We start from the raw sequence: 10,370 nt of genomic DNA, 5'->3' as shown, positions 1-10,370 counted from the left end.
CTAAATGAAAATGAATATTGAGTATTCAAAATAATATTAATACCTTGTGGGGTTGTAAGTGTATGTATAATTATAAGACTGTGAACTATGCATTTGTCAAAACTCAGAATCCTACAGCACAAAGAGAAAAATTTTGAAAAATGCAATTTTAAACATCAGTTAGGATATCATGGGCTTCAGGATGGAATGCAGACTGTGGCAAAAGAATATGAAGGGAGTGAGGGGAAAAGTTTTTCTAAGTGACTCTGGAAATGAGTTGAGACCTTTAAGACTGAGGACTAATGGGACTATACATGAGCACTGTACTCTAGTTTATAAAGTTGTTTCCTATGGGAGTACAGTTTAACAATACCGATACCACTATACATGTACACTGGGAATGAGCAAATAAACCAACAGACGATGGACAGTGGAAGCCAGGTTTCTTACCTTTGGAGTGGGAAGCTGCAGGCAAATAACGGCTGAGGCTAGAATGAACCAGGTAATACTGATAAGAGTCAGAAACACCAATATGAACTTAAATGCAGCTCATTATAGACACAGATTATAGACACAGATTGTTACATATATAAATACTTATTGGTGTGTGTGTATACAGAGACTAGCACACCACATGTATTTCCTAGCTCTGTCTGCTGAGATGCCTGGAATCAACAACACCCCAGTATTAACTAGTCCACCCAGCAGCCAGAACTTAGTTCCTAATACCATTGTCCAATAAAAGAAACTAGGTGACCTTGAAGAAATTGCCATGTCTAAGACTAGAGCATAGAATATACAAGAAGAGCCTGAATCATCTGGTAGTGCCAGAAAGTAAGGATTTGTTCAAAAAACAAAACAATGCAGTGTGTCAACGGGACATAGGGGCCAACAAAAAGAGCTTTCAATGACCAAAGCTGGAACAATTTGAGCAATAAAATAAAGCAATATTGGATTATAACCCAAGTATAAAATAAATACCAATGAGTCCATGCCGATATAAATAAATAATTAAATGGGAAATAATAGAAAAATTTCCCATATGGAAGAATTATAAATAATTTATACATATACTCTTCCCACAAGGAGGTGGAGCATGACTCCTCATTCCTTAAATGTGGATTCTGTATAGTGACATCCTTCTAAAGAGTGTGGTATAGAAAGGCAAATAAATATATAAGACTGACTTCACACTGGAGAAACATGACAAACATTACTTTAGCAGAATAATCAAGATTAACATCATCAGTGACAGATCATCCCCTTGATACGTAATGAGAATGGCACTTCTCTGTGATCTTCCTGCCAAAAACTTACAATCCCTTCCTAATGATAATAAAAACACGAGGCAAACTCAAACTGAAGGACATTACACAAAACACCTGTCCCGTACTCCTCAAAATCTTCAAGGTCATCAAAAACAAGGAAAGTCTGAGAAACTAGCACAATCTAGAGGAGCCTAAAGAGAGATGACAAGTAAATGTGATATGGATTCTGAATGAGATCCTGAAATGCATGAAAAATATTCAGGTAAAAACAAAGAAAATCTGAATAAAGAATGGTCTTGACTTAATAATAGTGTATCAATATTGGTTCATTAGTTGTGACAAAGTAGCATGATAATTTAAGATCATAACAAAAGAGAAAACAAGAGTGGAGTATATGGGAACTCTGTAATATTCTTGTAATGTTTGTGTAAATCTAAAACTATTCTAAAATAAAAAGTTTATTAAATGTTCAAAAATATGTAAAATATAGGGTAACAGTAATGGTGGTGAGAAGGGGGTAAACGGACTCAAATTTTCCTAAGTCCTCGCCTCATCTGATAAGTGGTAAAAGTACTAATTTATATTAGACCTTTAAAAGTCAAAGGTATATTTGTAATACCTCTGTTAACTACTAAGCGTAAAAGAACACTTAAGTAACACTCTTATAGAAGAAAAACAGAAAAAAAAAATCTAAATTGATTAATCCAGAAGAAGACAAGGCTCTAGAAATTAAAGAACATAAAAGAATTTTAAAAATAGAAAACAAACAACAAGATGGTAGATTGAAACTCAAGTGTGTTAGTAATTATTAGATTTAACTACATAAAATTTCAGGTATTTTATTTGCCTATAAAAACAGCAATTTCATAGGATTAAGCCTAATGTATTAAAATTGAATTATGTACTCCAATTAAAAGACAAACTTTCCATATTGGATGAAAAACACAACATGCTATTTACAAGATAAACATCCTGAGAATAAGGATACAGAAAAGTTTAAAGTCACAGAGTGGAGAAAGCAATAATCGTTTGAATGTGTGCCTTCCAAAACTCATATTGAAATATAATCTCCATTGTGCTGATATTAAGAGGTGGGGCCTTTTGGGAAGTGATTAAATCCTGAGGGCTCTGCCCTCATAAATGGATTAATGCTCTTATTAAAAAGGGCTCAGAGAGGGCTGTCCTTTCTTGCCCTTCCAGCTTTTGCCTTTGGGGACACAGCAGCAAAGTGTCATCTTGGGAGCAGAGAGACTGGGTTCTCACCAGACACCAAAATTTGATCTTAGACTTCCAGCCTCCAAAATAGTGAGAAACAAATTTCTTCTGGTTATAAATTATTCAGCCTGTGGTATTTTGTTACAGCAGCACAAGTGGACTAGGGCAGTTATGCTCTATAAATACCAAACATAAGAAAGTTGCTATAGCTCTACTGATATGAGAGAAAGTAAATTTTAAAGCAAGAAGAGTTACTAAAAATAAACAGGGATATTTCCTAGTATCAGCTTCTATCGTGAAGGGATAACGATTCTAAATTTGTATGCACCTGGTAATAGTTTAAAAAATACAAAATAAGAAAATTACATACATAAATGAAAAGCATTCAAATCCACCGTCAAGTTAGCAGAAATCCTATTAATAGCACTTTCCTCAGTAATTGAGATAATGTATAGATACAAACATGACTAAACATGAGGTATTTTCATCTTTAAGATTTCTACACTAAATGTAAAGCCATTTGCAAGAGTGCATTCTGAAACTACATTTTGCTAATACCTTAGATAACGGGAACATATAATCATAGTGGATTGGTGTGCAGGAAGGGAAGATTACAGGAGAGGAGAGAGGTTTAAAGATAAGTGTTTCATAATGTTGCTTTATAAACCCTGCTCACAATCATAATACATTTTCTTTTATTAAAATTGATTCTCAAATTTCACACTTAAAGCCACTTCCTTCTTTTTAACCCTCAGAAGACATAAAGAAAGGTAATGCTTATTTACTAAAATAAGTTTCTTAGAGAAAAAGGCTACTACAGAGATCTTGCTTTCTTTTACTTGGCCTAAATCCATCTCTGTTTTCCTCTGTGGCCCCATTTTGACACACAAATCAGCTACACTGACCTCTTCTGAAACATCATGGGTATTATTAATGGAAAACTGCTGCTTAGTCATGTTTGTTTTCTGCATCACTCATAAATTTCACTATTTAAGATATGTATATGTTATAGGCTAGAACGGGGTGGGGGAGAGGTGGAGCTCAGGCTGCAAGCCATGGGGCACAGCTGTGTAGATGAAGCTTTGCTCAGCTCCTGCTGTGTGGCCCAGTCCCTAAGTTTCATAGTTTCATGAAAGACAATTTTTCCACGGACAGGGCAGGGGTATAGGGAGGGAGGCAGCGGAGCTCTGGGGCCCCGGAGGTTGGCGACCACAGTTCTACAGTCCCAAAATAGGAAATAACGTATTTTTTAAATGTCATTCTGCGAGGGATATAATTGTTATAATGTTAATTTCTAGATACCAAGAAACCCTGCCTTCTGGTTATACGCTCGAATCTTCTCAGAGATTTCAATATCTTAATACTGGAAAAGAAACTGCATATGTCAAGTCTAATCATGTCATGTTACAGATGAGGAGACTGGGGTTTCCTCTCCTAAAAGTACAAAGTTATAAATGAAGAGCCTAGAATCTTGCCCTGCTGACATGATTCTCCAAGTGCTATTTGGTGGTGAGTAAGAATCATCCATTTTCCCCTCGTCTTTGCGAGTGAGTGTTTCGTCGTTCAGCTGAGCTGACAGAACAGATGAAGGGGGAAGAGGCAATACTCAGGAGCGCCGTTACTGATAAATAATTACAACAAGGACATTATAATTATTTAATTAAAATCTGCGCATGGGGAGAGATTATGGGTCTTTCAGCTCGCTACCTCATTTAGATGATACTAGTCATTAACCAGTTTAGCTGGAGTCAGCGCCCAAACGCCCGCATGCTCCTCTTTATGTCTGAAACCTGCGCAGTCAGCAGCCAAGCTGCACGCTCCGCGGCCCCCTGCCGGTGAGCACGGGCGCTCCCTGAAAGCTTTAGGAAACACTTGGATGTCTTCACTGGCCCTAGCCATCCCGCAAACCCTCTCTGGGATTCTGAAGGTTTCCCTTTGAAACAGTGCCCAGGATTTGGGGGGGCATTTACTCTTATTAAGACCACAAGGAAACCTCTGCCCCCCAAAACAGAAATCAACAGAATAAGTTCTGTCTGAAGCTCTCTCTAAAAAGGTTTCTTTTCTGATGTATTGAAAGGAATTTGTTTTAAGGGGGGAGGCTCATCATTATGGCAATCCTACACCACCAACCCCAAAGACAAGTCTGTAGTAAGACTCCAAGGTATCAATACATTGATCACCACGTGGAAATTAAAGTCCGTGTTCTTCAAGTGTTTCCATTAAAAGAAAAAACAAAACAAAACAAAACAAAACAAAAAAAGGAACTCCACTCTTACTAAACAGAGACTGTTGGGAAAAAGGGGGTAAGTAGGAAAAGCGCTGATCCTAATTTGTTATTGGGTCTCTCTCTCTCTCTGTCTCTTTATTTTGGTTTTTCTTTGGTAAGTCATTTGTTTTACTCCACTGTGGCCCAATTCTGCAGATTCACCTAGTTTCTAAAAGTGTAACAAATTACTCTTTCTAAAATCAGCTTGAAGTAGGACATCAATAAAGTCCCACAGGCATAATACCTAAGAAAAATAAGACAACTAGAACTCTGGTCAAGTAGAAATTTTAATAAAAATTAAAAATGTGATTCCTGTACCCTGGGCTACTTCCTGAAAGCCTAATAAGATGCGACCACCCAAATTGATAATTCCTCTCCAGGGACGTGAGAATGAATAACAGTTTTGAAATTTTTTGCAATCTAAAGAAATTGGGCAGAATAGGTCTCGGGTCTTTCAATGCCTCCACACGATTAAATTTCAGGAACACTAAATGTTCCACAAATGGTAGAACACACAGAAAACCCAATATGCAAATACACTACTGGGACACTTCCTTTGTCTAAACCCCTTCCTTGGCATAGGAGATGACTATTCTATTCATCTAGGAGAAATTAGACCTGGACTAAGTTAGGAAGAGGTCAGAACTTCAGTATCTGTTTTTATCTATTTTAATAATTACTTGTTGACAGGTAGATTCATATGTCTTTCCCTGTAAAATACAACTTACATAAAAATCTGCCTTCTTTCTTGTTTTCTGGTTAAATACATGCTCTGCCACAGCAATTGTCCCTGCTTTCAGGGACCGATCTAGCTTCTGTCTCAGGGCTTTATCCCTTATACTTCTCTCACCTAGAATGCTCCCTATATACAGACTTTCAAATTTCTAGCTCCTTTTTGTCATTTACTCATTTAAACATCACCTCCTCAGACAGGCCTTTCCTTACCACCCCTTTTAAAGTAGGTGACCACTTCTTATTCTCCATCATAACACTTTGTTTGTTACCTTCCTAGCACTCATCAGTATTTTTGACTATGTAAGTATTCATTTGATTACTCATATACTGGCTGTTTCTCTGGAGACTTTAAGCTCCATAACTAGAAGTGCCATATTGGTCTTATCCATTTCTGTAGTCCCATTATCTGGCACAGTGCATGAATGAACAAAGCCCAATGAATGAACAAAGCCCAATCAATTTGGAAGTATTAAACAGAAAGTTTCACTTAAATAACTTTGCTCCTTCTTTTTTTTTCCTTTTTGATTGGAGCTTGTTAAGTTATTGACTAGTGATTGACAAATGTCTAGATCTTAGTATATTACCATGTAATTTTCATCTTTATTCCTGCATATTTTATTTCTTTTGATTTTTTGTTATATTTCTCCATTGAATTTCATTCTGTTTATTTTTGGCCACTTCTCTAATTGAATGGTATGATTAAAATTTGAATTCTATCTCACAAAAATATTAAAATTTTACTTTAATTTACCTTCATTTTTATTCTCTATTTATTTTATCGGGATCTTGGTCTATATCATTTGATCTCTGTCATTTCCCTCAAAAAAAGCTTCAACTTATCCTCCAGCTCAAAATTATCATCAATCATTTCAGAATCCATGCTTACTTACAAGATTACTTTCTGCAATAAATAAAAACTGAAAATAATTTTCTAGTAATTAGCCTATAATACAGAGTTTTTAAATTATATTTTTCCATTTGTTAAAATATGCATATATCACTTAGACTAATGATAAAATTAAAATCTTTCTGGCATCAAGAACACACAAAGGGAAAGGACAGTCTCTTCAACAAATGGTGCTAAGAAAATTGGGTAAACACACACACAAGAATAAAAATGGATGCTTATCTCATCCTTATACAAAGTCATCTCAAAATGGATTAAAGATTTAAATGTAAGACCTAAAATAATAAAATTATAGAAGGAAACATAAGGGAAAAACTCCATGACATTGGTCTAGGCAATGTTTGCTTGTATGACCCCAAAAACACAGGCAACAGAAGCAAAAATAGACAAATGGGATTTCATCAAACTAAAAAGCTTCTGCACAGCAAAGGAAATAACAGAGTGAAAAGACAATCCACACATTGGGAGAAAATAGATGCAAATTATACATCAGAGAAGGGACTAATATTTAAAATATAAAAGGAACTCAAAGTACTCAATAGCAAGAAAACAAATTACCCTATTTAAAAATAGGCAAAGGACTTAAATAGATATCTCTCAAAAAAAAAAAGGCATACAAATGGCCAACAGATATATGACAAAATATTCAATATCTCTAGTCATTAGAGAAATGCAAATTAAAGGCACAATAAAATATCACCTCATGCCTGTTAGGATGGCTATTATCAAAAGATGAAAAATAATGTGTTGGCAAGGATGTGGAGAAAAGAAAACCTGTATTCATTGCTAGTGATATTGTAAATTAATACTGCCATTTTGGAAAACAGTATGGAGTTTTCTAAAAAAAATAGAATTACCCTATCATCCAGCAATCCACTATTGGGCATATACCCCCCCAAAATTAAAATTAGTGTGTCAAAGAGATATCTGCACTCCCATGTTCATTGTGGTATTATTCACAATATCCAAGATGTGGAAACGACCTAGGTGTCCAACAATGAAGGAATGGATTTTAAAATGTGGTTATATACACAATGAAATACTATTCAGCTGCAGATAAACAGGAAATTGTGTCATTTGCAACAACATAGATGAACCTAGAAGACATTATAAGTGAAATAAGCCAGGCACAGAGAGACAAATACAGCATGATCTTGCTTATATGTGGAATCTAATCTAGTCAAATTCTTAGAAGTAGAGTAGAATGGCGATTGCCAAAGGCTGAGCGGGTGGTGTGGATGGAGAAAAGGGAGATGTTGTATAACAGATTTAAAGTTTCAGTTAGATAGGAGAAATAAGTTCTGGTGTTCTATTACACAGCACGGTGATGATAACTAATAATAATGTATTTCATATTTACAAACAGTCAAAAGAGAATATTTTAAGTGTTCTCACCACAAAGAAATAGTAAACATATTAGGTGATGAATATGTTAATTAGCCTAATTCATTCCATAATGTTTACATGTATATATAGAAACATCATATTATACCCCTTAAATAATACAATTATTATTTGTCAATTAAAAATAAAATAAAAGTAAAAAATTAAGATTTTTCTAAGTTGGTTGTTTGCTCATTGTATAACAGGCATAAAAATGTTTTAGTTAACATGTAAATTTTATTTCCATATAAATAAAGCTTTGAGCAATATTTTTGTTTATATTCAGTTAAGGTTATGGGTCTTTACCTGAAACAGGGTATTTTCAAACCTTCAAAACATACTGAGCCAAATTTTAGAAGTTTAATCTACTGTTCCTGGAATTGGCATTAGGAGCAAATTTTTTCAGAAAGTATTTAGAATCCTTTGCCTTAGTGTCTTATATTGCAAGATGACCAATTTATTTGCAGGGAGAAAATTGCTCACTGAACAAGTTCTGCAAAAGTCTTTTCTTATTCATATTATTGTAATTTAATTATGAATACACTATCACTATTCCCTGGCTATCTTTTAACTACTTTCTCTTACTACTCCATGCAATCTATGGCTCAAGCAGTGGAAACTAAAACAGTTTTAGTTTATGTCTTACAACTTAGAATTTTTAAACCACAAAGCGATCATACACTACTACTTTAAATGCTATTTATATCAAAGTTGTTACTGTCTGTATTATACAATGGGGAGCAATTGAGCAAACTGACAGAGCTAGGCAACTTATCTATCATCTGTAGCTTTATTATTTCGTTTGCTGTTTCACACATTCCTGAGGCAGGTATGAGAGTACTATTTATAAGTAAGAACAAAAACAATTCTAGAGCCAAATACTAGTGTATGCAGTTTTTTAATTATCTACTATTTTGAATTTTCTACATAATATCCCCTGGTCAGACACGCAGATAGTTACATTTGATTAAGTATTATTTTATAATTTTGATCAAATCATTTAATGAAGACCAAAAAGAAATCACTAGTAAATAATAAAACACATAAAATAGTACTAGAAAGTCAAACATCACGGTTTTACCCTACACGTAATTATTTCTGCATTACATCATTTCCTTGCCTCTGAAGATGGTATGCATCATGAAAGAAGCAATTTTTTCTAATTCTTGTTTGTATCTCTGGCCCTGTACGTACTCATGTTCCTTTGGTCCTGTAAGTACTCATTCAACATTTGTTGAAAAGAATTGAATTAAAACTCCCTGTGATGTAAATGACCAACTTTTAAAATGCATAAGAGAAAATTTTCACATGCTACACATCTGATAAAGGGCTGATAACTAGAATCTATTTAGAACTCAGGAAAATCAGCAAGAAAAAAATCAAACAACCCTATCAAAAAGTGGGCAAAGAACATGAACAGAAATTTTTCAAAAAAAGACAGAATAATGTCCAAGAAACATATGAAAAAATGCTGATCTCTAATCATCAGGGAAATGCAAATCAAAACCACAATGAGGTATCACTTACCTCCAGTGAGAATGGCCTTTATCAAAAAGTCTGAAAACAATAAATGTTGGCCTGGATGCAGAGAGATAGGAGCACTCACATACTGCTGGTGGGACTGCAAACTAGTGCAACCTCTGTGGAAAGCAATATGGAGATACCTTAAAGAGATACAAGTAGAGCCACCATTTGATCCAGCAATCCCATTCCTGGGCATCTACCCAAAAAAACAAAAGAAATTCTATAAAAAAGACATCTTCACTCGAATGTTTATAGCGGCACAATTCACAATTGCAAAGATGTGGAAACAACCCAAGTGCCCATCAATCTATAAGTGGGTTAATAAAATATGGTATATGTATACCACCGAGTACTATTCAGCTATAAGAAACAATGGTGATGTAGCACCTCTAATATTTTCCTGGATAGAGCTGGAGCCCATTCTACTAAGTGAAGTGTTCCAAGAATGGAAAAATAAGCACCACATGTACTCACCAGCAAATTGGTTTCACTGATCAACACCTAAGTGCACATATAGGGACAACATTTATCGGGTGTCGGGCAGGTGGGAGAGGGGAGGAGGGGATGGGTATATACATACATAATGAGAGCGACGCACACCATCTGGGGGATGGATGCCCTTGAAGCTCTGACTGGGGGTGGGGCAAGGGCAATATATGTAAGCTAAACATTTGTACCCCCATAATATGCAGAAATAATAAAATAAAATAAAATATATCCAAAAAATTGAAACAAAACAAGAAAAAAAGATTAAATTATCTGAACCTTTTAAAATGAAAACTCATTGAAGCCACTGAGTATTAGTAGTATATACAGTCCTCCCGTAGTATATTCAGGGGATTGGTTCCAGGATGCCCACGTATACGTACCAAAACCCGCACATACTCGAGTCCAACAGTGGGCCCTGTGGAATCGCGAGTATGAAAAGTCAGCCTTCCTTATTTAAGGGTTGCATATGCCACAAATACTGTATTTTCTATCTGCATTTGTTTGAAAATTTCGTGAATAAATGGACCTGTATCATTCAAACCTATGTTGTTCAAGGGTCAACTGTGTACCCAAACTTTGTTATAAATTATTCATGCATGTTGTG

The sequence above is a fragment of the Propithecus coquereli genome, unplaced genomic scaffold (assembly GCF_000956105.1).
Source record: "Propithecus coquereli isolate 6110/MARCELLA unplaced genomic scaffold, Pcoq_1.0 Scaffold4, whole genome shotgun sequence".
Classification (NCBI taxonomy): domain Eukaryota; kingdom Metazoa; phylum Chordata; class Mammalia; order Primates; family Indriidae; genus Propithecus; species Propithecus coquereli.
The sequence above is the reverse complement of the archived record's forward strand: the minus strand, read 5'-3'. Positions refer to the sequence as shown.